We start from the raw sequence: 25,782 nt of genomic DNA, 5'->3' as shown, positions 1-25,782 counted from the left end.
GTGCTTCTCGCAACATCTCTTCATTAGTTATCTTCCCTTCTATTACAGATATCATTTCTTTCTTTCCCACCACCTTCTTAAAAAAGAATCTCGAACACTTTTCATCATTCTCCAGACATTGCACCTTGCTGTTAAAAATCATTTCTTTTCCTTTTTGACTAATGGCATTTTTTATTTCATTCTTTGTCTGAGCAATAACATCATCCATCTCAAGCCCGGCTTGCTTTAGTTTATAATATGTTTGGATTTTAGTGTTTAACATTTTAAACCATAACTTTTTCTCCTTAGCCTTTTGGATGCCCACACGGATAAAAAACAGTTTAGTCCACTTTTTAACATCCTCCCACCAATCCAAAATATTTTTATATTGGGATTGACGCAATCTCCATTTGTTATAAGCAGCAATAAAATAATTTTTTGTTTTCATGTCCTCTAATAAAGTAATGTTGAGCTTCCAAACGCCTCTGCCTTTCTCTAGGCCAGGTAAAGTGACATGTGCATATAATAACTTATGATCAGAGAAAATATTCGATAAAAGAGAAACATCAACTAGATTAAAACTTTCCGATAAAAAAATAAAATCAATCCTGGATTTGCAGACATTATTTTCCCATGTGTAACCAGGGTCGTCTGGGTATTTTCTCCTCCAGACATCGGTAAAGTTAAAATCCTCAGTCATACTCTTAATCTGTTTCTCTGTTTTATCCACTCTGACATGCACACTTCCACTCTCACGATGATCACCACTCATACAACAATTAAAATCTCCAGCCATTAAAATAGGTGTTGAACCTGGGATAAAAGCCTGAATATCATTAATCAAGTCGGCTCTCTCATTTTTTTCAGGAGAAGCATAGATGTTAAAAAGCTTAATCTCCGAGCCATTGTACTTAATATTAACTAATAGCGCTCTACCAGGTATAATTTCTAAGAAGGACAAAACTTGTACATCTGAACCTCTAAACAAGATCCCAACACCTGAAGATCTGTTCAGATTGTCACCCGACCAGACCGATGGTCCCAAAGTCCAGCCACGACAAAGGTCCTCATAATTTGGACTATGTTCAATTCCACATTCTTGTAAAAAGAACAGAGAACAGTCCAAGGTCTCTAAAAAACTAAACAAAGCAGCCCTTCTCGTAGGGCTCTTTAGACCTCTCACATTAAGAGAGGAGCACTTTAAGGAAGCTATTCGCTACTGGAGTTTGAGTCCGATATGAAACCCACAGGTGACTCCGGGCTTTCGAACTCTTTGATATTTTTTGGATCGGACGCTGATCTTATAGAAGGCCTCCATGCATGTTGACTGTCCTCACATTCGTCTGAGCTTTTTTTGACAGGCCGTTTAATGCCAAGTTGTGGCTCATCTCCGAGTTCCTTCTTCCGCTTGATCTCCTTCACGCCAACCTCCATGGCTTCACTGCTCACTAGTGACCCTCCACCGCCAGAACCCTCCACAGAAGGTCTCCCCTCTGTCCCAGGCACAGCAGCAGAAAGGTCCATAAGCTCCGCCACGACATCAGAAGTTACAGCCGGCTTTTCTGAAGGCGCCTCAGACCGCTGGGGTGCTTTCGCAGGTGGTACTTCAGCTTGCACTACACCCACTCTCCCCGCTACACGGTCAGCCCACGATCTAGCTACACTGGAACGGAGACTGCAATCTTTAAAGGCATGGCCTTCTTCACCACAAATGTTGCAGATGATTTTAGCACAGTCCTTAGAAACATGGCCTTCTTGATTGCACCGACCACAGCGAACTGTAGTGTCCGTGCAAACTTCCATAGTATGTCCGAATTTCTTACATTTCCTACAAAAAGTAGGCATCTCGGGATAAAACAAATAGCCCTTATCCCGACCGATAGAAAAGTTGGAGGGTGGATGACACAACCCTCCAATGCCAGTAGCATCCTCCTTCATTTTCACAAAAAACTTATGTTTCCCCGTCCATAGGTCTTCTGAATTCATCACCTTATGGGAATACTTAACAGAACTGCAGTATTTCCCCAAAAAGAGCTCAATATGGGACACAGTCACAAAGGGATTGTGCATACACACAACTAGAGGAATATCGCCTCCAGTATACAACACTGTGACCGTGATCCCATCAAGCTCAGCAAGGTCTTGATTGCTTTTCAGCTTCTCAAAAAGATTCTGGCATGCATAAGCAGAGTCCAGAGTTAGGATGAAGCTGCCCTTCCGAGGATCTCTGAGACAGACGATGTTCTCTTTCTTCACCCCAAGAAGCTTGTAGAGAGTTTCTTTCACAAAATAAGAAAGTTGGACGAGTTCTTGTTTGTCTTCATCAACATCAAAGCGAAAGGAAAAACGAATCCGCGTTTCACCGGATGTAAGGTAACGGATGCGAACACCCATCTTGTCGATCGCCTTTTCGGTTCCTCGTAGCAGCCCCCCTTGGAAAAGGTAGGACAAACTCCCAGGATCCTCCTGACCAGACACTTGATCTAGCCAAAAGGCCGAGAAGCGATAACCGTGAAAGGGGCGGGCCCAACAAGGTCCCCTTCATGGGCACTATCACTGCTTGCTGTCAGGGAGGCTGCCAGACAATTTTCCATGCACACTCTGGGCTGGGGGGCAGTCAACCACCAGTACACACAGCAGAACCTAAACCCATACCATTATTGCTAAGCAGCAAGACAGGGGCCCATTGCACTCCCACGGGGCCTTTTTAAATGCAATCCATAACCCGGATTTGCCAGGAACCCTTCTTACTCCTCCTACTTGCATGTGACACTGGGCTTAGGATCTGCATAGGAAACACACACACAAGCACACACCTACCTTTGTTGCCTGCAGATGCCTCCTTGGCTGTCCCCAAACGGTATCAAACCAACACCCACGGGAAGCTGTAAGCATAGAGGACATGCCTGCACCCCATTGGACTTACCTGTGTGGGTTAAATCCGGGTTATTTGACAACCTATGGCGGTGATGGTTCTGCTCAGGCAGAGCAGTGCTGATGCTCCTCATAAAGCTGTCGCTGCTGTGAAGGTTCTAGGTGACATCACAAATCCCTTTGGTTACATACACAACAAAGCTGGGTTGTTGTTGTTTACACTCTGCAAGGCCTGTGGAAGTGAGTGACATCATAGCACTGTAGTTCTGAGGGTTCAAGATGGATGCAACAATCTCCTGTTGCTTCTATGAAGGCCGTAATAGACGACATCACCAAACAGCTCCATAGTCACATACACAGCAAAGGAGAGATGTTGTTTACACCTAGTGATGTCAGTGGTATTGAGTGACATCACAGCACAGTGCTAAGGCTCCTGGGCCTGGACACAGCAGCGGCTGCAATATCTCAACGGAGAATACGTTTATATCTATGTGTGTGTGTGCGCATATATATATATATATATATATATATATATATATATATATATATTTCTCCGCCGAAATCACTTTTAAACCCATTTCCACCTTTTTTTCCCTTCTCTTCCTCTTACTTTTTTTTCACGTTTTTTTACGTTTTTCTCCTTTTCGCCTCTTTTCTGGGCGTATTATTCTTCTTTTTCTTCTTTTTTTTCGTCTAATGCATACCCCATCAGTGCAGCAATGCTTATTCAATACCGCCAGCAGATGGAGACACTGGGGGATAATTTTCTAAGGATTTATACTGATTTTTCCTGTCTGAATTTGTCGCACAGAAAGTTGCAGGCCAAATATGTGTGACATTTCTGCGACTTTAGCTTCTAGAGCATTTTTACAACATTATACATAGGTGCTGAATACATAAAAAGCGACTGTTCAGCGACAGACAAGTCGCATCGGCTGAAAGTAGGCCAGAATGTCAGTCCATGTTGGAGCAGGTTTAGATACAGTCTAAAGCATAGATCTCAAAGTCTGTGCACAGAATTTAGCAAGGGCCTCGCACCTTCTGATGCATCAGGTAGGTGCACAATAGCATAGCCTAACCCTCTGTACTTTGGTCTATATTGATGCGGGACATAGACAGCCAGCTGATGACCAATCCATTAGTGCAATGGATGGCTGGAAGCATTTGTCTTTGCCTTTGCAATACCACAGAAGCAATGCATGGTCAATGTACAGCAATGACACACCTGTGTGAACAGCCAGGAGACCCCCCCCCCCCCCCCCCCCCCATGTTATGTTACATAGTTACATAGTTAGTACGGTCGAAAAAAGACATATGTCCATCACGTTCAACCAGGGAATTAAGGGGTAGGGGTGTGGCGCGATATTGGGGAAGGGATGAGATTTTATATTTCTTCATAAGCATTAATCTTATTTTGTCAATTAGGAACATTCAGCACCCACCCGCTATCAAGGCAGCTGCCTATCATGTCATGCCCTACCTGCACAGGTGTGCTGGCTACTCAAATGATCCAATTAAGGAGGCCATTTAGTCAGCAGCAGCAGAAGTCCTGTGCCTGGACGCTCCAACAGGGGCCAGACACAAGCAGAAGCAGAAGCAGCAGAAGCAGCAGCAGCACCACCTTTTGTTTTTTGGCTGCAGCAGCAGCAAGGCCCACAGGGCTGGCTAGCTGGCTAGCCAGCAAGCAGGTAGCAATGAAAGTAGGAATCTTTCTTTTTAACCCTGTAAGGGGGTGGTGCACTGTACCCGAAGATACTGCCATATCGGGTCAATGCATAGGGCGACGGAAGCAAGCTTCGAAATCGGCCCCCGTTCTCAAAAATCCATTTAATATATGGTCCCCAGATAGGGGACGTATCAGATATTAAACTGATAAGAACAGATACTACACTTGATCTTAGCCAAAAGGCCGAGAAGCGATAACCGTGAAAGGGGCGGGCCCAACAAGGTCCCCTTCATGGGCACTATCACTGCTTGCTGTCAGGGAGGCTGCCAGACAATTTTCCATGCACACTCTGGGCTGGGGGGCAGTCAACCACCAGTACACACAGCAGAACCTAAACCCATACCATTATTGCTAAGCAGCAAGACAGGGGCCCATTGCACTCCCACGGGGCCTTTTTAAATGCAATCCATAACCCGGATTTGCCAGGAACCCTTCTTACTCCTCCTACTTGCATGTGACACTGGGCTTAGGATCTGCATAGGAAACACACACACAAGCACACACCTACCTTTGTTGCCTGCAGATGCCTCCTTGGCTGTCCCCAAACGGTATCAAACCAACACCCACGGGAAGCTGTAAGCATAGAGGACATGCCTGCACCCCATTGGACTTACCTGTGTGGGTTAAATCCGGGTTATTTGACAACCTATGGCGGTGATGGTTCTGCTCAGGCAGAGCAGTGCTGATGCTCCTCATAAAGCTGTCGCTGCTGTGAAGGTTCTAGGTGACATCACAAATCCCTTTGGTTACATACACAACAAAGCTGGGTTGTTGTTGTTTACACTCTGCAAGGCCTGTGGAAGTGAGTGACATCATAGCACTGTAGTTCTGAGGGTTCAAGATGGATGCAACAATCTCCTGTTGCTTCTATGAAGGCCATAATAGACGACATCACCAAACAGCTCCATAGTCACATACACAGCAAAGGAGAGATGTTGTTTACACCTAGTGATGTCAGTGGTATTGAGTGACATCACAGCACAGTGCTAAGGCTCCTGGGCCTGGACACAGCAGCGGCTGCAATATCTCAACGGAGAATACGTTTATATCTATGTGTGTGTGTGCGCATATATATATATATATATATATATATATATATATATATTTCTCCGCCGAAATCACTTTTAAACCCATTTCCACCTTTTTTTCCCTTCTCTTCCTCTTACTTTTTTTTCACGTTTTTTTACGTTTTTCTCCTTTTCGCCTCTTTTCTGGGCGTATTATTCTTCTTTTTCTTCTTTTTTTTCGTCTAATGCATACCCCATCAGTGCAGCAATGCTTATTCAATACCGCCAGCAGATGGAGACACTGGGGGATAATTTTCTAAGGATTTATACTGATTTTTCCTGTCTGAATTTGTCGCACAGAAAGTTGCAGGCCAAATATGTGTGACATTTCTGCGACTTTAGCTTCTAGAGCATTTTTACAACATTATACATAGGTGCTGAATACATAAAAAGCGACTGTTCAGCGACAGACAAGTCGCATCGGCTGAAAGTAGGCCAGAATGTCAGTCCATGTTGGAGCAGGTTTAGATACAGTCTAAAGCATAGATCTCAAAGTCTGTGCACAGAATTTAGCAAGGGCCTCGCACCTTCTGATGCATCAGGTAGGTGCACAATAGCATAGCCTAACCCTCTGTACTTTGGTCTATATTGATGCGGGACATAGACAGCCAGCTGATGACCAATCCATTAGTGCAATGGATGGCTGGAAGCATTTGTCTTTGCCTTTGCAATACCACAGAAGCAATGCATGGTCAATGTACAGCAATGACACACCTGTGTGAACAGCCAGGAGACCCCCCCCCCCCCCCCCCCCCATGTTATGTTACATAGTTACATAGTTAGTACGGTCGAAAAAAGACATATGTCCATCACGTTCAACCAGGGAATTAAGGGGTAGGGGTGTGGCGCGATATTGGGGAAGGGATGAGATTTTATATTTCTTCATAAGCATTAATCTTATTTTGTCAATTAGGAACATTCAGCACCCACCCGCTATCAAGGCAGCTGCCTATCATGTCATGCCCTACCTGCACAGGTGTGCTGGCTACTCAAATGATCCAATTAAGGAGGCCATTTAGTCAGCAGCAGCAGAAGTCCTGTGCCTGGACGCTCCAACAGGGGCCAGACACAAGCAGAAGCAGAAGCAGCAGAAGCAGCAGCAGCACCACCTTTTGTTTTTTGGCTGCAGCAGCAGCAAGGCCCACAGGGCTGGCTAGCTGGCTAGCCAGCAAGCAGGTAGCAATGAAAGTAGGAATCTTTCTTTTTAACCCTGTAAGGGGGTGGTGCACTGTACCCGAAGATACTGCCATATCGGGTCAATGCATAGGGCGACGGAAGCAAGCTTCGAAATCGGCCCCCGTTCTCAAAAATCCATTTAATATATGGTCCCCAGATAGGGGACGTATCAGATATTAAACTGATAAGAACAGATTTTTTTTTTTTTTTTTTTTTATCTAAAGCCGAGGAACGTGCTTTCGATTCACCCAAAGTGCAAGAAAAAGTGCAAACGTGTTACACTAAAAAAACGTGCACAAAGGATGCGGTCTATCGCAAGCCCTTCTCCGATAGGAGAGAGGCCCCCCAACAAACCTTACCCTTCGCCTCCGGACCAAAAGGTACCTGCGAGGTTCCAGGTTCGATGTCCCTTTTCGCCGAAGCTACTAGGGGACCACAAATGCTCCCGGCATCCCCCTTGGCGTTAGCCAAGGTATCTGCCCGCAGAGCCGATTACGGTAGGTACCCTGCCAAAGCAGGAGTACCCGGGGTGTTTGCAGGGAGCTGCGGAACCTAATGGCCACACACACCTCCCCTAGACCGCCAGGAGGGACACCCAGAAGGGCTACCGCATCCTGACCAATCCTGTGAACACACAACACGCAAAAAGTGACACAGTGAGACAAAAAAGAAATAAATAAGTGAATGTGTGCAGATATACTGCCCGGACATCCGGCCGGATCTATAAAAATTTCTCTGATCCTAGCCAGAAGGCCGGGAATCAAGAGGTGAGTGCCACAAGGTGAAGAGATTATGGTGCCCGTGCTTCAACTCAGTGAGTCTATCCTCCCAGTGAGTTTCGGCACCTCGGGGTCACCACTCCCCGAGGCACAAAAGTACCTCGGCTCTAGACCCTCTCAGCCTCATGGCGAGACCCGGAGGGAACAGGTCACATCGGGGCAGCCGTCGAGCTGATTCCTCAGAACCAGCCCCGGAAAGCCCTGGTACACCTGCATCCTCCATGCAGCACCCATCCCCACCAGCCCCATACCGGCGTTACTATCCACCGGCATGAAAAACTGATAAGAACAGATACTACACTTGATCTTAGCCAAAAGGCCGAGAAGCGATAACCGTGAAAGGGGCGGGCCCAACAAGGTCCCCTTCATGGGCACTATCACTGCTTGCTGTCAGGGAGGCTGCCAGACAATTTTCCATGCACACTCTGGGCTGGGGGGCAGTCAACCACCAGTACACACAGCAGAACCTAAACCCATACCATTATTGCTAAGCAGCAAGACAGGGGCCCATTGCACTCCCACGGGGCCTTTTTAAATGCAATCCATAACCCGGATTTGCCAGGAACCCTTCTTACTCCTCCTACTTGCATGTGACACTGGGCTTAGGATCTGCATAGGAAACACACACACAAGCACACACCTACCTTTGTTGCCTGCAGATGCCTCCTTGGCTGTCCCCAAACGGTATCAAACCAACACCCACGGGAAGCTGTAAGCATAGAGGACATGCCTGCACCCCATTGGACTTACCTGTGTGGGTTAAATCCGGGTTATTTGACAACCTATGGCGGTGATGGTTCTGCTCAGGCAGAGCAGTGCTGATGCTCCTCATAAAGCTGTCGCTGCTGTGAAGGTTCTAGGTGACATCACAAATCCCTTTGGTTACATACACAACAAAGCTGGGTTGTTGTTGTTTACACTCTGCAAGGCCTGTTGGAAGTGAGTGACATCATAGCACTGTAGTTCTGAGGGTTCAAGATGGATGCAACAATCTCCTGTTGCTTCTATGAAGGCCGTAATAGACGACATCACCAAACAGCTCCATAGTCACATACACAGCAAAGGAGAGATGTTGTTTACACCTAGTGATGTCAGTGGTATTGAGTGACATCACAGCACAGTGCTAAGGCTCCTGGGCCTGGACACAGCAGCGGCTGCAATATCTCAACGGAGAATACGTTTATATCTATGTGTGTGTGTGCGCATATATATATATATATATATATATATATATATATATATATATATATCTCCGCCGAAATCACTTTTAAACCCATTTCCACCTTTTTTTCCCTTCTCTTCCTCTTACTTTTTTTTCACGTTTTTTTACGTTTTTCTCCTTTTCGCCTCTTTTCTGGGCGTATTATTCTTCTTTTTCTTCTTTTTTTTCGTCTAATGCATACCCCATCAGTGCAGCAATGCTTATTCAATACCGCCAGCAGATGGAGACACTGGGGGATAATTTTCTAAGGATTTATACTGATTTTTCCTGTCTGAATTTGTCGCACAGAAAGTTGCAGGCCAAATATGTGTGACATTTCTGCGACTTTAGCTTCTAGAGCATTTTTACAACATTATACATAGGTGCTGAATACATAAAAAGCGACTGTTCAGCGACAGACAAGTCGCATCGGCTGAAAGTAGGCCAGAATGTCAGTCCATGTTGGAGCAGGTTTAGATACAGTCTAAAGCATAGATCTCAAAGTCTGTGCACAGAATTTAGCAAGGGCCTCGCACCTTCTGATGCATCAGGTAGGTGCACAATAGCATAGCCTAACCCTCTGTACTTTGGTCTATATTGATGCGGGACATAGACAGCCAGCTGATGACCAATCCATTAGTGCAATGGATGGCTGGAAGCATTTGTCTTTGCCTTTGCAATACCACAGAAGCAATGCATGGTCAATGTACAGCAATGACACACCTGTGTGAACAGCCAGGAGACCCCCCCCCCCCCCCCATGTTATGTTACATAGTTACATAGTTAGTACGGTCGAAAAAAGACATATGTCCATCACGTTCAACCAGGGAATTAAGGGGTAGGGGTGTGGCGCGATATTGGGGAAGGGATGAGATTTTATATTTCTTCATAAGCATTAATCTTATTTTGTCAATTAGGAACATTCAGCACCCACCCGCTATCAAGGCAGCTGCCTATCATGTCATGCCCTACCTGCACAGGTGTGCTGGCTACTCAAATGATCCAATTAAGGAGGCCATTTAGTCAGCAGCAGCAGAAGTCCTGTGCCTGGACGCTCCAACAGGGGCCAGACACAAGCAGAAGCAGAAGCAGCAGAAGCAGCAGCAGCACCACCTTTTGTTTTTTGGCTGCAGCAGCAGCAAGGCCCACAGGGCTGGCTAGCTGGCTAGCCAGCAAGCAGGTAGCAATGAAAGTAGGAATCTTTCTTTTTAACCCTGTAAGGGGGTGGTGCACTGTACCCGAAGATACTGCCATATCGGGTCAATGCATAGGGCGACGGAAGCAAGCTTCGAAATCGGCCCCCGTTCTCAAAAATCCATTTAATATATGGTCCCCAGATAGGGGACGTATCAGATATTAAACTGATAAGAACAGATACTACACTTGATCTTAGCCAAAAGGCCGAGAAGCGATAACCGTGAAAGGGGCGGGCCCAACAAGGTCCCCTTCATGGGCACTATCACTGCTTGCTGTCAGGGAGGCTGCCAGACAATTTTCCATGCACACTCTGGGCTGGGGGGCAGTCAACCACCAGTACACACAGCAGAACCTAAACCCATACCATTATTGCTAAGCAGCAAGACAGGGGCCCATTGCACTCCCACGGGGCCTTTTTAAATGCAATCCATAACCCGGATTTGCCAGGAACCCTTCTTACTCCTCCTACTTGCATGTGACACTGGGCTTAGGATCTGCATAGGAAACACACACACAAGCACACACCTACCTTTGTTGCCTGCAGATGCCTCCTTGGCTGTCCCCAAACGGTATCAAACCAACACCCACGGGAAGCTGTAAGCATAGAGGACATGCCTGCACCCCATTGGACTTACCTGTGTGGGTTAAATCCGGGTTATTTGACAACCTATGGCGGTGATGGTTCTGCTCAGGCAGAGCAGTGCTGATGCTCCTCATAAAGCTGTCGCTGCTGTGAAGGTTCTAGGTGACATCACAAATCCCTTTGGTTACATACACAACAAAGCTGGGTTGTTGTTGTTTACACTCTGCAAGGCCTGTGGAAGTGAGTGACATCATAGCACTGTAGTTCTGAGGGTTCAAGATGGATGCAACAATCTCCTGTTGCTTCTATGAAGGCCGTAATAGACGACATCACCAAACAGCTCCATAGTCACATACACAGCAAAGGAGAGATGTTGTTTACACCTAGTGATGTCAGTGGTATTGAGTGACATCACAGCACAGTGCTAAGGCTCCTGGGCCTGGACACAGCAGCGGCTGCAATATCTCAACGGAGAATACGTTTATATCTATGTGTGTGTGTGCGCATATATATATATATATATATATATATATATATTTCTCCGCCGAAATCACTTTTAAACCCATTTCCACCTTTTTTTCCCTTCTCTTCCTCTTACTTTTTTTTCACGTTTTTTTACGTTTTTCTCCTTTTCGCCTCTTTTCTGGGCGTATTATTCTTCTTTTTCTTCTTTTTTTTCGTCTAATGCATACCCCATCAGTGCAGCAATGCTTATTCAATACCGCCAGCAGATGGAGACACTGGGGGATAATTTTCTAAGGATTTATACTGATTTTTCCTGTCTGAATTTGTCGCACAGAAAGTTGCAGGCCAAATATGTGTGACATTTCTGCGACTTTAGCTTCTAGAGCATTTTTACAACATTATACATAGGTGCTGAATACATAAAAAGCGACTGTTCAGCGACAGACAAGTCGCATCGGCTGAAAGTAGGCCAGAATGTCAGTCCATGTTGGAGCAGGTTTAGATACAGTCTAAAGCATAGATCTCAAAGTCTGTGCACAGAATTTAGCAAGGGCCTCGCACCTTCTGATGCATCAGGTAGGTGCACAATAGCATAGCCTAACCCTCTGTACTTTGGTCTATATTGATGCGGGACATAGACAGCCAGCTGATGACCAATCCATTAGTGCAATGGATGGCTGGAAGCATTTGTCTTTGCCTTTGCAATACCACAGAAGCAATGCATGGTCAATGTACAGCAATGACACACCTGTGTGAACAGCCAGGAGACCCCCCCCCCCCCCCATGTTATGTTACATAGTTACATAGTTAGTACGGTCGAAAAAAGACATATGTCCATCACGTTCAACCAGGGAATTAAGGGGTAGGGGTGTGGCGCGATATTGGGGAAGGGATGAGATTTTATATTTCTTCATAAGCATTAATCTTATTTTGTCAATTAGGAACATTCAGCACCCACCCGCTATCAAGGCAGCTGCCTATCATGTCATGCCCTACCTGCACAGGTGTGCTGGCTACTCAAATGATCCAATTAAGGAGGCCATTTAGTCAGCAGCAGCAGAAGTCCTGTGCCTGGACGCTCCAACAGGGGCCAGACACAAGCAGAAGCAGAAGCAGCAGAAGCAGCAGCAGCACCACCTTTTGTTTTTTGGCTGCAGCAGCAGCAAGGCCCACAGGGCTGGCTAGCTGGCTAGCCAGCAAGCAGGTAGCAATGAAAGTAGGAATCTTTCTTTTTAACCCTGTAAGGGGGTGGTGCACTGTACCCGAAGATACTGCCATATCGGGTCAATGCATAGGGCGACGGAAGCAAGCTTCGAAATCGGCCCCCGTTCTCAAAAATCCATTTAATATATGGTCCCCAGATAGGGGACGTATCAGATATTAAACTGATAAGAACAGATACTACACTTGATCTTAGCCAAAAGGCCGAGAAGCGATAACCGTGAAAGGGGCGGGCCCAACAAGGTCCCCTTCATGGGCACTATCACTGCTTGCTGTCAGGGAGGCTGCCAGACAATTTTCCATGCACACTCTGGGCTGGGGGGCAGTCAACCACCAGTACACACAGCAGAACCTAAACCCATACCATTATTGCTAAGCAGCAAGACAGGGGCCCATTGCACTCCCACGGGGCCTTTTTAAATGCAATCCATAACCCGGATTTGCCAGGAACCCTTCTTACTCCTCCTACTTGCATGTGACACTGGGCTTAGGATCTGCATAGGAAACACACACACAAGCACACACCTACCTTTGTTGCCTGCAGATGCCTCCTTGGCTGTCCCCAAACGGTATCAAACCAACACCCACGGGAAGCTGTAAGCATAGAGGACATGCCTGCACCCCATTGGACTTACCTGTGTGGGTTAAATCCGGGTTATTTGACAACCTATGGCGGTGATGGTTCTGCTCAGGCAGAGCAGTGCTGATGCTCCTCATAAAGCTGTCGCTGCTGTGAAGGTTCTAGGTGACATCACAAATCCCTTTGGTTACATACACAACAAAGCTGGGTTGTTGTTGTTTACACTCTGCAAGGCCTGTGGAAGTGAGTGACATCATAGCACTGTAGTTCTGAGGGTTCAAGATGGATGCAACAATCTCCTGTTGCTTCTATGAAGGCCGTAATAGACGACATCACCAAACAGCTCCATAGTCACATACACAGCAAAGGAGAGATGTTGTTTACACCTAGTGATGTCAGTGGTATTGAGTGACATCACAGCACAGTGCTAAGGCTCCTGGGCCTGGACACAGCAGCGGCTGCAATATCTCAACGGAGAATACGTTTATATCTATGTGTGTGTGTGCGCATATATATATATATATATATATATATATATATATATATATATATATTTCTCCGCCGAAATCACTTTTAAACCCATTTCCACCTTTTTTTCCCTTCTCTTCCTCTTACTTTTTTTTCACGTTTTTTTACGTTTTTCTCCTTTTCGCCTCTTTTCTGGGCGTATTATTCTTCTTTTTCTTCTTTTTTTTCGTCTAATGCATACCCCATCAGTGCAGCAATGCTTATTCAATACCGCCAGCAGATGGAGACACTGGGGGATAATTTTCTAAGGATTTATACTGATTTTTCCTGTCTGAATTTGTCGCACAGAAAGTTGCAGGCCAAATATGTGTGACATTTCTGCGACTTTAGCTTCTAGAGCATTTTTACAACATTATACATAGGTGCTGAATACATAAAAAGCGACTGTTCAGCGACAGACAAGTCGCATCGGCTGAAAGTAGGCCAGAATGTCAGTCCATGTTGGAGCAGGTTTAGATACAGTCTAAAGCATAGATCTCAAAGTCTGTGCACAGAATTTAGCAAGGGCCTCGCACCTTCTGATGCATCAGGTAGGTGCACAATAGCATAGCCTAACCCTCTGTACTTTGGTCTATATTGATGCGGGACATAGACAGCCAGCTGATGACCAATCCATTAGTGCAATGGATGGCTGGAAGCATTTGTCTTTGCCTTTGCAATACCACAGAAGCAATGCATGGTCAATGTACAGCAATGACACACCTGTGTGAACAGCCAGGAGACCCCCCCCCCCCCCATGTTATGTTACATAGTTACATAGTTAGTACGGTCGAAAAAAGACATATGTCCATCACGTTCAACCAGGGAATTAAGGGGTAGGGGTGTGGCGCGATATTGGGGAAGGGATGAGATTTTATATTTCTTCATAAGCATTAATCTTATTTTGTCAATTAGGAACATTCAGCACCCACCCGCTATCAAGGCAGCTGCCTATCATGTCATGCCCTACCTGCACAGGTGTGCTGGCTACTCAAATGATCCAATTAAGGAGGCCATTTAGTCAGCAGCAGCAGAAGTCCTGTGCCTGGACGCTCCAACAGGGGCCAGACACAAGCAGAAGCAGAAGCAGCAGAAGCAGCAGCAGCACCACCTTTTGTTTTTTGGCTGCAGCAGCAGCAAGGCCCACAGGGCTGGCTAGCTGGCTAGCCAGCAAGCAGGTAGCAATGAAAGTAGGAATCTTTCTTTTTAACCCTGTAAGGGGGTGGTGCACTGTACCCGAAGATACTGCCATATCGGGTCAATGCATAGGGCGACGGAAGCAAGCTTCGAAATCGGCCCCCGTTCTCAAAAATCCATTTAATATATGGTCCCCAGATAGGGGACGTATCAGATATTAAACTGATAAGAACAGATACTACACTTGATCTTAGCCAAAAGGCCGAGAAGCGATAACCGTGAAAGGGGCGGGCCCAACAAGGTCCCCTTCATGGGCACTATCACTGCTTGCTGTCAGGGAGGCTGCCAGACAATTTTCCATGCACACTCTGGGCTGGGGGGCAGTCAACCACCAGTACACACAGCAGAACCTAAACCCATACCATTATTGCTAAGCAGCAAGACAGGGGCCCATTGCACTCCCACGGGGCCTTTTTAAATGCAATCCATAACCCGGATTTGCCAGGAACCCTTCTTACTCCTCCTACTTGCATGTGACACTGGGCTTAGGATCTGCATAGGAAACACACACACAAGCACACACCTACCTTTGTTGCCTGCAGATGCCTCCTTGGCTGTCCCCAAACGGTATCAAACCAACACCCACGGGAAGCTGTAAGCATAGAGGACATGCCTGCACCCCATTGGACTTACCTGTGTGGGTTAAATCCGGGTTATTTGACAACCTATGGCGGTGATGGTTCTGCTCAGGCAGAGCAGTGCTGATGCTCCTCATAAAGCTGTCGCTGCTGTGAAGGTTCTAGGTGACATCACAAATCCCTTTGGTTACATACACAACAAAGCTGGGTTGTTGTTGTTTACACTCTGCAAGGCCTGTGGAAGTGAGTGACATCATAGCACTGTAGTTCTGAGGGTTCAAGATGGATGCAACAATCTCCTGTTGCTTCTATGAAGGCCGTAATAGACGACATCACCAAACAGCTCCATAGTCACATACACAGCAAAGGAGAGATGTTGTTTACACCTAGTGATGTCAGTGGTATTGAGTGACATCACAGCACAGTGCTAAGGCTCCTGGGCCTGGACACAGCAGCGGCTGCAATATCTCAACGGAGAATACGTTTATATCTATGTGTGTGTGTGCGCATATATATATATATATATATATATATATATATATATATATATATTTCTCCGCCGAAATCACTTTTAAACCCATTTCCACCTTTTTTTCCCTTCTCTTCCTCTTACTTTTTTTTCACGTTTTTTTACGTTTTTCTCCTTTTCGCCTCTTTTCTGGGCGTATTATTCTTCTTTTTCTTCTTTTTTTTCGTCTAATGCATACCCCATCAGTGCAGCAATGCTTATTCAATACCGCCAGCAGATGGAGACACTGGGGGATAATTTTCTAAGGATTTATACTGATTTTTCCTGTCTGAATTTGTCGCACAGAAAGTTGCAGGCCAAATATGTGTGACATTTCTGCGACTTTAGCTTCTAGAGCATTTTTACAACATTATACATAGGTGCTGAATACATAAAAAGCGACTGTTCAGCGACAGACAAGTCGCATCGGCTGAAAGTAGGCCAGAATGTCAGTCCATGTTGGAGCAGGTTTAGATACAGTCTAAAGCATAGATCTCAAAGTCTGTGCACAGAATTTAGCAAGGGCCTCGCACCTTCTGATGCATCAGGTAGGTGCACAATAGCATAGCCTAACCCTCTGTACTTTGGTCTATATTGATGCGGGACATAGACAGCCAGCTGATGACCAATCCATTAGTGCAATGGATGGCTGGAAGCATTTGTCTTTGCCTTTGCAATACCACAGAAGCAATGCATGGTCAATGTACAGCAATGACACACCTGTGTGAACAGCCAGGAGACCCCCCCCCCCCCCCATGTTATGTTACATAGTTACATAGTTAGTACGGTCGAAAAAAGACATATGTCCATCACGTTCAACCAGGGAATTAAGGGGTAGGGGTGTGGCGCGATATTGGGGAAGGGATGAGATTTTATATTTCTTCATAAGCATTAATCTTATTTTGTCAATTAGGAACATTCAGCACCCACCCGCTATCAAGGCAGCTGCCTATCATGTCATGCCCTACCTGCACAGGTGTGCTGGCTACTCAAATGATCCAATTAAGGAGGCCATTTAGTCAGCAGCAGCAGAAGTCCTGTGCCTGGACGCTCCAACAGGGGCCAGACACAAGCAGAAGCAGAAGCAGCAGAAGCAGCAGCAGCACCACCTTTTGTTTTTTGGCTGCAGCAGCAGCAAGGCCCACAGGGCTGGCTAGCTGGCTAGCCAGCAAGCAGGTAGCAATGAAAGTAGGAATCTTTCTTTTTAACCCTGTAAGGGGGTGGTGCACTGTACCCGAAGATACTGCCATATCGGGTCAATGCATAGGGCGACGGAAGCAAGCTTCGAAATCGGCCCCCGTTCTCAAAAATCCATTTAATATATGGTCCCCAGATAGGGGACGTATCAGATATTAAACTGATAAGAACAGATACTACACTTGATCTTAGCCAAAAGGCCGAGAAGCGATAACCGTGAAAGGGGCGGGCCCAACAAGGTCCCCTTCATGGGCACTATCACTGCTTGCTGTCAGGGAGGCTGCCAGACAATTTTCCATGCACACTCTGGGCTGGGGGGCAGTCAACCACCAGTACACACAGCAGAACCTAAACCCATACCATTATTGCTAAGCAGCAAGACAGGGGCCCATTGCACTCCCACGGGGCCTTTTTAAATGCAATCCATAACCCGGATTTGCCAGGAACCCTTCTTACTCCTCCTACTTGCATGTGACACTGGGCTTAGGATCTGCATAGGAAACACACACACAAGCACACACCTACCTTTGTTGCCTGCAGATGCCTCCTTGGCTGTCCCCAAACGGTATCAAACCAACACCCACGGGAAGCTGTAAGCATAGAGGACATGCCTGCACCCCATTGGACTTACCTGTGTGGGTTAAATCCGGGTTATTTGACAACCTATGGCGGTGATGGTTCTGCTCAGGCAGAGCAGTGCTGATGCTCCTCATAAAGCTGTCGCTGCTGTGAAGGTTCTAGGTGACATCACAAATCCCTTTGGTTACATACACAACAAAGCTGGGTTGTTGTTGTTTACACTCTGCAAGGCCTGTGGAAGTGAGTGACATCATAGCACTGTAGTTCTGAGGGTTCAAGATGGATGCAACAATCTCCTGTTGCTTCTATGAAGGCCGTAATAGACGACATCACCAAACAGCTCCATAGTCACATACACAGCAAAGGAGAGATGTTGTTTACACCTAGTGATGTCAGTGGTATTGAGTGACATCACAGCACAGTGCTAAGGCTCCTGGGCCTGGACACAGCAGCGGCTGCAATATCTCAACGGAGAATACGTTTATATCTATGTGTGTGTGTGCGCATATATATATATATATATATATATATATATATATATATATATATATTCTCCGCCGAAATCACTTTTAAACCCATTTCCACCTTTTTTTCCCTTCTCTTCCTCTTACTTTTTTTTCACGTTTTTTTACGTTTTTCTCCTTTTCGCCTCTTTTCTGGGCGTATTATTCTTCTTTTTCTTCTTTTTTTTCGTCTAATGCATACCCCATCAGTGCAGCAATGCTTATTCAATACCGCCAGCAGATGGAGACACTGGGGGATAATTTTCTAAGGATTTATACTGATTTTTCCTGTCTGAATTTGTCGCACAGAAAGTTGCAGGCCAAATATGTGTGACATTTCTGCGACTTTAGCTTCTAGAGCATTTTTACAACATTATACATAGGTGCTGAATACATAAAAAGCGACTGTTCAGCGACAGACAAGTCGCATCGGCTGAAAGTAGGCCAGAATGTCAGTCCATGTTGGAGCAGGTTTAGATACAGTCTAAAGCATAGATCTCAAAGTCTGTGCACAGAATTTAGCAAGGGCCTCGCACCTTCTGATGCATCAGGTAGGTGCACAATAGCATAGCCTAACCCTCTGTACTTTGGTCTATATTGATGCTGGACATAGACAGCCAGCTGATGACCAATCCATTAGTGCAATGGATGGCTGGAAGCATTTGTCTTTGCCTTTGCAATACCACAGAAGCAATGCATGGTCAATGTACAGCAATGACACACCTGTGTGAACAGCCAGGAGACCCCCCCCCCCCCCCCCCATGTTATGTTACATAGTTACATAGTTAGTACGGTCGAAAAAAGACATATGTCCATCACGTTCAACCAGGGTATTAAGGGGTAGGGGTGTGGCGCGATATTGGGGAAGGGATGAGATTTTATATTTCTTCATAAGCATTAATCTTATTTTGTCAATTAGGAACATTCAGCACCCACCCGCTATCAAGGCAGCTGCCTATCATGTCATGCCCTACCTGCACAGGTGTGCTGGCTACTCAAATGATCCAATTAAGGAGGCCATTTAGTCAGCAGCAGCAGAAGTCCTGTGCCTGGACGCTCCAACAGGGGCCAGACACAAGCAGAAGCAGAAGCAGCAGAAGCAGCAGCAGCACCACCTTTTGTTTTTTGGCTGCAGCAGCAGCAAGGCCCACAGGGCTGGCTAGCTGGCTAGCCAGCAAGCAGGTAGCAATGAAAGTAGGAATCTTTCTTTTTAACCCTGTAAGGGGGTGGTGCACTGTACCCGAAGATACTGCCATATCGGGTCAATGCATAGGGCGACGGAAGCAAGCTTCGAAATCGGCCCCCGTTCTCAAAAATCCATTTAATATATGGTCCCCAGATAGGGGACGTATCAGATATTAAACTGATAAGAACAGATACTACACTTGATCTTAGCCAAAAGGCCGAGAAGCGATAACCGTGAAAGGGGCGGGCCCAACAAGGTCCCCTTCATGGGCACTATCACTGCTTGCTGTCAGGGAGGCTGCCAGACAATTTTCCATGCACACTCTGGGCTGGGGGGCAGTCAACCACCAGTACACACAGCAGAACCTAAACCCATACCATTATTGCTAAGCAGCAAGACAGGGGCCCATTGCACTCCCACGGGGCCTTTTTAAATGCAATCCATAACCCGGATTTGCCAGGAACCCTTCTTACTCCTCCTACTTGCATGTGACACTGGGCTTAGGATCTGCATAGGAAACACACACACAAGCACACACCTACCTTTGTTGCCTGCAGATGCCTCCTTGGCTGTCCCCAAACGGTATCAAACCAACACCCACGGGAAGCTGTAAGCATAGAGGACATGCCTGCACCCCATTGGACTTACCTGTGTGGGTTAAATCCGGGTTATTTGACAACCTATGGCGGTGATGGTTCTGCTCAGGCAGAGCAGTGCTGATGCTCCTCATAAAGCTGTCGCTGCTGTGAAGGTTCTAGGTGACATCACAAATCCCTTTGGTTACATACACAACAAAGCTGGGTTGTTGTTGTTTACACTCTGCAAGGCCTGTGGAAGTGAGTGACATCATAGCACTGTAGTTCTGAGGGTTCAAGATGGATGCAACAATCTCCTGTTGCTTCTATGAAGGCCGTAATAGACGACATCACCAAACAGCTCCATAGTCACATACACAGCAAAGGAGAGATGTTGTTTACACCTAGTGATGTCAGTGGTATTGAGTGACATCACAGCACAGTGCTAAGGCTCCTGGGCCTGGACACAGCAGCGGCTGCAATATCTCAACGGAGAATACGTTTATATCTATGTGTGTGTGTGCGCATATATATATATATATATATATATATATATATATATATATATATTTCTCCGCCGAAATCACTTTTAAACCCATTTCCACCTTTTTTTCCCTTCTCTTCCTCTTACTTTTTTTTCAAGTTTTTTTACGTTTTTCTCCTTTTCGCCTCTTTTCTGGGCGTATTATTCTTCTTTTTCTTCTTTTTTTTCGTCTAATGCATACCCCATCAGTGCAGCAATGCTTATTCAATACCGCCAGCAGATGGAGACACTGGGGGATAATTTTCTAAGGATTTATACTGATTTTTCCTGTCTGAATTTGTCGCACAGAAAGTTGCAGGCCAAATATGTGTGACATTTCTGCGACTTTAGCTTCTAGAGCATTTTTACAACATTATACATAGGTGCTGAATACATAAAAAGCGACTGTTCAGCGACAGACAAGTCGCATCGGCTGAAAGTAGGCCAGAATGTCAGTCCATGTTGGAGCAGGTTTAGATACAGTCTAAAGCATAGATCTCAAAGTCTGTGCACAGAATTTAGCAAGGGCCTCGCACCTTCTGATGCATCAGGTAGGTGCACAATAGCATAGCCTAACCCTCTGTACTTTGGTCTATATTGATGCGGGACATAGACAGCCAGCTGATGACCAATCCATTAGTGCAATGGATGGCTGGAAGCATTTGTCTTTGCCTTTGCAATACCACAGAAGCAATGCATGGTCAATGTACAGCAATGACACACCTGTGTGAACAGCCAGGAGACCCCCCCCCCCCCCCCATGTTATGTTACATAGTTACATAGTTAGTACGGTCGAAAAAAGACATATGTCCATCACGTTCAACCAGGGAATTAAGGGGTAGGGGTGTGGCGCGATATTGGGGAAGGGATGAGATTTTATATTTCTTCATAAGCATTAATCTTATTTTGTCAATTAAGAACATTCAGCACCCACCCGCTATCAAGGCAGCTGCCTATCATGTCATGCCCTACCTGCACAGGTGTGCTGGCTACTCAAATGATCCAATTAAGGAGGCCATTTAGTCAGCAGCAGCAGAAGTCCTGTGCCTGGACGCTCCAACAGGGGCCAGACACAAGCAGAAGCAGAAGCAGCAGAAGCAGCAGCAGCACCACCTTTTGTTTTTTGGCTGCAGCAGCAGCAAGGCCCACAGGGCTGGCTAGCTGGCTAGCCAGCAAGCAGGTAGCAATGAAAGTAGGAATCTTTCTTTTTAACCCTGTAAGGGGGTGGTGCACTGTACCCGAAGATACTGCCATATCGGGTCAATGCATAGGGCGACGGAAGCAAGCTTCGAAATCGGCCCCCGTTCTCAAAAATCCATTTAATATATGGTCCCCAGATAGGGGACGTATCAGATATTAAACTGATAAGAACAGATTTTTTTTTTAAGTTAGCCCTCAGAACTCAATCAGAGCTCCAAGATCTTATATGGACTCGATTGTTTTGTTCATCATCAGGTAACACTTTTATTTATTCCTAAAAAAAGACAAATTGAAATAAAATATTATAACAACAATAAAAATAATAAACATTCCAAAATTATAACAAATTCATTCCCTTTCTCCGGGCGTAAACTGCCAAGTAATCAATTAAACCATAGGTTAAGCTTCCTTTTTCCATTTCCCTTTTTACTGGGATGGCCAACCAGGCCGGTATTTTATAAGTTACCATAAATCGATCCACGTCAGGGCGAAAAGAATCATAAACTTTGTTTCTTACTGCAGGCAACTGGGCTTTAAAGGTGGATAATAGATTATCCAGGTCCTGTAAGAACAATTCTCTTTCCTCATCTGGAGCTCTCTCCAAAATAGTTTGGAAAGACCCTGAATATCCTCTTAAATCTCTCACCGGCTCTTCATTTTTCTTTTTACTCTTATGCTCTCCAATGTTCTTTTCTTCTACTATCATCTCTTTTCCAACAATTTTTGGCTCTTGGGTTACCACAGATCTTTTAATTTCTGGCTCTTGTTCAGAAACTTCTTCTTCTCTTTTCTTCTTCCTCTTTGGACAGTTCACATACATGTGACCAATTTTGTTACATAAATTACATTTACTTTTTTGGCTACAGGATTCGATTTCATGACCTTCTTTTTGGCATTTTTGGCACCACATTGAGGTGCACTCTTCCTTTAAATGGCCATATTTCTTGCATTTTCTACAGAAATTCTGCATACCTGCAAAAAACATATCTCCATTGATAACCCCTATTTTAAAACGGGCAGGGGGATAAAGAACTCTTCCATCTGCGTCTTCCTTGAACTTTACTTTAAATCTCCACTTTGTTGTCCAGACTCCATACTGATTATAAATTTTCCCAAGTGGCGCAATTTCCTCACAAAATTGGGTCAAAAGAATTATAATATCCTCCTCAGGGACGTAAGGACTATACATCCTCACCGTTAAAATTCTTTCTCTCCTGGGAAAGTGGGGAATGACTTCCACGCCCTCCCACACTGGATCAGACTTGATTGTCTCAAATTTCTTCCAAAATAAATCATAATCCTCTTCGGAAACCAAAATAACATCAAAGCACCCTTTCTTTGGAAATTCCAACATGGAAAGGATTTGTGTCTTTGCAATTTCCAAAACTCCAAAAAGAATTTCCTCCATTACAAAGGAAAGTCCTCTTCTTTTCTTCTCAAGGTCTTTCAGCAGGATCCGGACCCCATTCTTGATCTTCCCAAAAAAAGGAACCTCCTCTCCAACAGATTGAGAGGTGTCCATGATCTCTTCCATCTTCAATAGGCGTGTCCAGGCAGGGACAGAAAAACACTCCCCCACCAAAGAGTGGGCAGTGAAGGGTGATCGCCTCCCGTTGTCTGGGGACTAAGCCGGCTCCCTAATAGCAGCAGGGGGGTGAAGTCCCTCCGTTAAGAAGGACGATCCCCCCAGGCCAAGGAGCCGGGTACCCCAGACACCCTCTGACCAGACCAAGTGAGCAGATACTACACTTGATCTTAGCCAAAAGGCCGAGAAGCGATAACCGTGAAAGGGGCGGGCCCAACAAGGTCCCCTTCATGGGCACTATCACTGCTTGCTGTCAGGGAGGCTGCCAGACAATTTTCCATGCACACTCTGGGCTGGGGGGCAGTCAACCACCAGTACACACAGCAGAACCTAAACCCATACCATTATTGCTAAGCAGCAAGACAGGGGCCCATTGCACTCCCACGGGGCCTTTTTAAATGCAATCCATAACCCGGATTTGCCAGGAACCCTTCTTACTCCTCCTACTTGCATGTGACACTGGGCTTAGGATCTGCATAGGAAACACACACACAAGCACACACCTACCTTTGTTGCCTGCAGATGCCTCCTTGGCTGTCCCCAAACGGTATCAAACCAACACCCACGGGAAGCTGTAAGCATAGAGGACATGCCTGCACCCCATTGGACTTACCTGTGTGGGTTAAATCCGGGTTATTTGACAACCTATGGCGGTGATGGTTCTGCTCAGGCAGAGCAGTGCTGATGCTCCTCATAAAGCTGTCGCTGCTGTGAAGGTTCTAGGTGACATCACAAATCCCTTTGGTTACATACACAACAAAGCTGGGTTGTTGTTGTTTACACTCTGCAAGGCCTGTGGAAGTGAGTGACATCATAGCACTGTAGTTCTGAGGGTTCAAGATGGATGCAACAATCTCCTGTTGCTTCTATGAAGGCCGTAATAGACGACATCACCAAACAGCTCCATAGTCACATACACAGCAAAGGAGAGATGTTGTTTACACCTAGTGATGTCAGTGGTATTGAGTGACATCACAGCACAGTGCTAAGGCTCCTGGGCCTGGACACAGCAGCGGCTGCAATATCTCAACGGAGAATACGTTTATATCTATGTGTGTGTGTGCGCATATATATATATATATATATATATATATATATATATATATATATTTCTCCGCCGAAATCACTTTTAAACCCATTTCCACCTTTTTTTCCCTTCTCTTCCTCTTACTTTTTTTTCACGTTTTTTTACGTTTTTCTCCTTTTCGCCTCTTTTCTGGGCGTATTATTCTTCTTTTTCTTCTTTTTTTTCGTCTAATGCATACCCCATCAGTGCAGCAATGCTTATTCAATACCGCCAGCAGATGGAGACACTGGGGGATAATTTTCTAAGGATTTATACTGATTTTTCCTGTCTGAATTTGTCGCACAGAAAGTTGCAGGCCAAATATGTGTGACATTTCTGCGACTTTAGCTTCTAGAGCATTTTTACAACATTATACATAGGTGCTGAATACATAAAAAGCGACTGTTCAGCGACAGACAAGTCGCATCGGCTGAAAGTAGGCCAGAATGTCAGTCCATGTTGGAGCAGGTTTAGATACAGTCTAAAGCATAGATCTCAAAGTCTGTGCACAGAATTTAGCAAGGGCCTCGCACCTTCTGATGCATCAGGTAGGTGCACAATAGCATAGCCTAACCCTCTGTACTTTGGTCTATATTGATGCGGGACATAGACAGCCAGCTGATGACCAATCCATTAGTGCAATGGATGGCTGGAAGCATTTGTCTTTGCCTTTGCAATACCACAGAAGCAATGCATGGTCAATGTACAGCAATGACACACCTGTGTGAACAGCCAGGAGACCCCCCCCCCCCCCCCCCCCATGTTATGTTACATAGTTACATAGTTAGTACGGTCGAAAAAAGACATATGTCCATCACGTTCAACCAGGGAATTAAGGGGTAGGGGTGTGGCGCGATATTGGGGAAGGGATGAGATTTTATATTTCTTCATAAGCATTAATCTTATTTTGTCAATTAGGAACATTCAGCACCCACCCGCTATCAAGGCAGCTGCCTATCATGTCATGCCCTACCTGCACAGGTGTGCTGGCTACTCAAATGATCCAATTAAGGAGGCCATTTAGTCAGCAGCAGCAGAAGTCCTGTGCCTGGACGCTCCAACAGGGGCCAGACACAAGCAGAAGCAGAAGCAGCAGAAGCAGCAGCAGCACCACCTTTTGTTTTTTGGCTGCAGCAGCAGCAAGGCCCACAGGGCTGGCTAGCTGGCTAGCCAGCAAGCAGGTAGCAATGAAAGTAGGAATCTTTCTTTTTAACCCTGTAAGGGGGTGGTGCACTGTACCCGAAGATACTGCCATATCGGGTCAATGCATAGGGCGACGGAAGCAAGCTTCGAAATCGGCCCCCGTTCTCAAAAATCCATTTAATATATGGTCCCCAGATAGGGGACGTATCAGATATTAAACTGATAAGAACAGATACTACACTTGATCTTAGCCAAAAGGCCGAGAAGCGATAACCGTGAAAGGGGCGGGCCCAACAAGGTCCCCTTTATGGGCACTATCACTGCTTGCTGTCAGGGAGGCTGCCAGACAATTTTCCATGCACACTCTGGGCTGGGGGGCAGTCAACCACCAGTACACACAGCAGAACCTAAACCCATACCATTATTGCTAAGCAGCAAGACAGGGGCCCATTGCACTCCCACGGGGCCTTTTTAAATGCAATCCATAACCCGGATTTGCCAGGAACCCTTCTTACTCCTCCTACTTGCATGTGACACTGGGCTTAGGATCTGCATAGGAAACACACACACAAGCACACACCTACCTT

The 25,782-nt window shown here is 45.8% G+C and overlaps 10 non-coding genes and 1 pseudogene across 10 annotated transcripts; all 11 read right to left on the bottom strand.

Annotated features, from left to right (window-relative positions):
• Window positions 1-4,583: 4,583 nt before the first annotated feature.
• Window positions 4,584-4,774, bottom strand: LOC130299163 (U2 spliceosomal RNA). Its single transcript, XR_008850349.1, has one exon. It is a non-coding gene; the product is annotated as a U2 spliceosomal RNA (small nuclear RNA).
• A 2,090-nt stretch (window positions 4,775-6,864) lies between these two features.
• Window positions 6,865-7,051, bottom strand: LOC130299207 (U2 spliceosomal RNA). The gene has a single exon (XR_008850390.1). It is a non-coding gene; the product is annotated as a U2 spliceosomal RNA (small nuclear RNA).
• Window positions 7,052-7,744: 693 nt separating this feature from the next.
• Window positions 7,745-7,932, bottom strand: LOC130299155 (U2 spliceosomal RNA). Its single transcript, XR_008850344.1, has one exon. It is a non-coding gene; the product is annotated as a U2 spliceosomal RNA (small nuclear RNA).
• A 2,092-nt stretch (window positions 7,933-10,024) lies between these two features.
• LOC130299162 (U2 spliceosomal RNA) lies at window positions 10,025-10,215 on the bottom strand. Its single transcript, XR_008850348.1, has one exon. It is a non-coding gene; the product is annotated as a U2 spliceosomal RNA (small nuclear RNA).
• A 2,078-nt stretch (window positions 10,216-12,293) lies between these two features.
• On the bottom strand, window positions 12,294-12,484 carry LOC130299161 (U2 spliceosomal RNA). The gene has a single exon (XR_008850347.1). It is a non-coding gene; the product is annotated as a U2 spliceosomal RNA (small nuclear RNA).
• A 2,091-nt stretch (window positions 12,485-14,575) lies between these two features.
• LOC130299160 (U2 spliceosomal RNA) lies at window positions 14,576-14,766 on the bottom strand. The gene has a single exon (XR_008850346.1). It is a non-coding gene; the product is annotated as a U2 spliceosomal RNA (small nuclear RNA).
• Window positions 14,767-16,856: 2,090 nt separating this feature from the next.
• Window positions 16,857-17,047, bottom strand: LOC130299159 (U2 spliceosomal RNA). The gene has a single exon (XR_008850345.1). It is a non-coding gene; the product is annotated as a U2 spliceosomal RNA (small nuclear RNA).
• Window positions 17,048-19,141: 2,094 nt separating this feature from the next.
• Window positions 19,142-19,332, bottom strand: LOC130299205 (U2 spliceosomal RNA). The gene has a single exon (XR_008850388.1). It is a non-coding gene; the product is annotated as a U2 spliceosomal RNA (small nuclear RNA).
• A 2,091-nt stretch (window positions 19,333-21,423) lies between these two features.
• On the bottom strand, window positions 21,424-21,608 carry LOC130299203 (U2 spliceosomal RNA). Its single transcript, XR_008850386.1, has one exon. It is a non-coding gene; the product is annotated as a U2 spliceosomal RNA (small nuclear RNA).
• Window positions 21,609-23,043: 1,435 nt separating this feature from the next.
• Window positions 23,044-23,180, bottom strand: LOC130299156 (U2 spliceosomal RNA; annotated as a pseudogene).
• A 2,095-nt stretch (window positions 23,181-25,275) lies between these two features.
• LOC130299193 (U2 spliceosomal RNA) lies at window positions 25,276-25,466 on the bottom strand. The gene has a single exon (XR_008850378.1). It is a non-coding gene; the product is annotated as a U2 spliceosomal RNA (small nuclear RNA).
• Between the last annotated feature and the right edge of the window lie 316 nt (window positions 25,467-25,782).

The sequence above is a fragment of the Hyla sarda genome, unplaced genomic scaffold (genome assembly GCF_029499605.1).
Source record: "Hyla sarda isolate aHylSar1 unplaced genomic scaffold, aHylSar1.hap1 scaffold_1042, whole genome shotgun sequence".
Classification (NCBI taxonomy): Eukaryota; Metazoa; Chordata; class Amphibia; order Anura; family Hylidae; genus Hyla; species Hyla sarda.
This window is presented reverse-complemented; position numbering and strand designations above follow the sequence as displayed.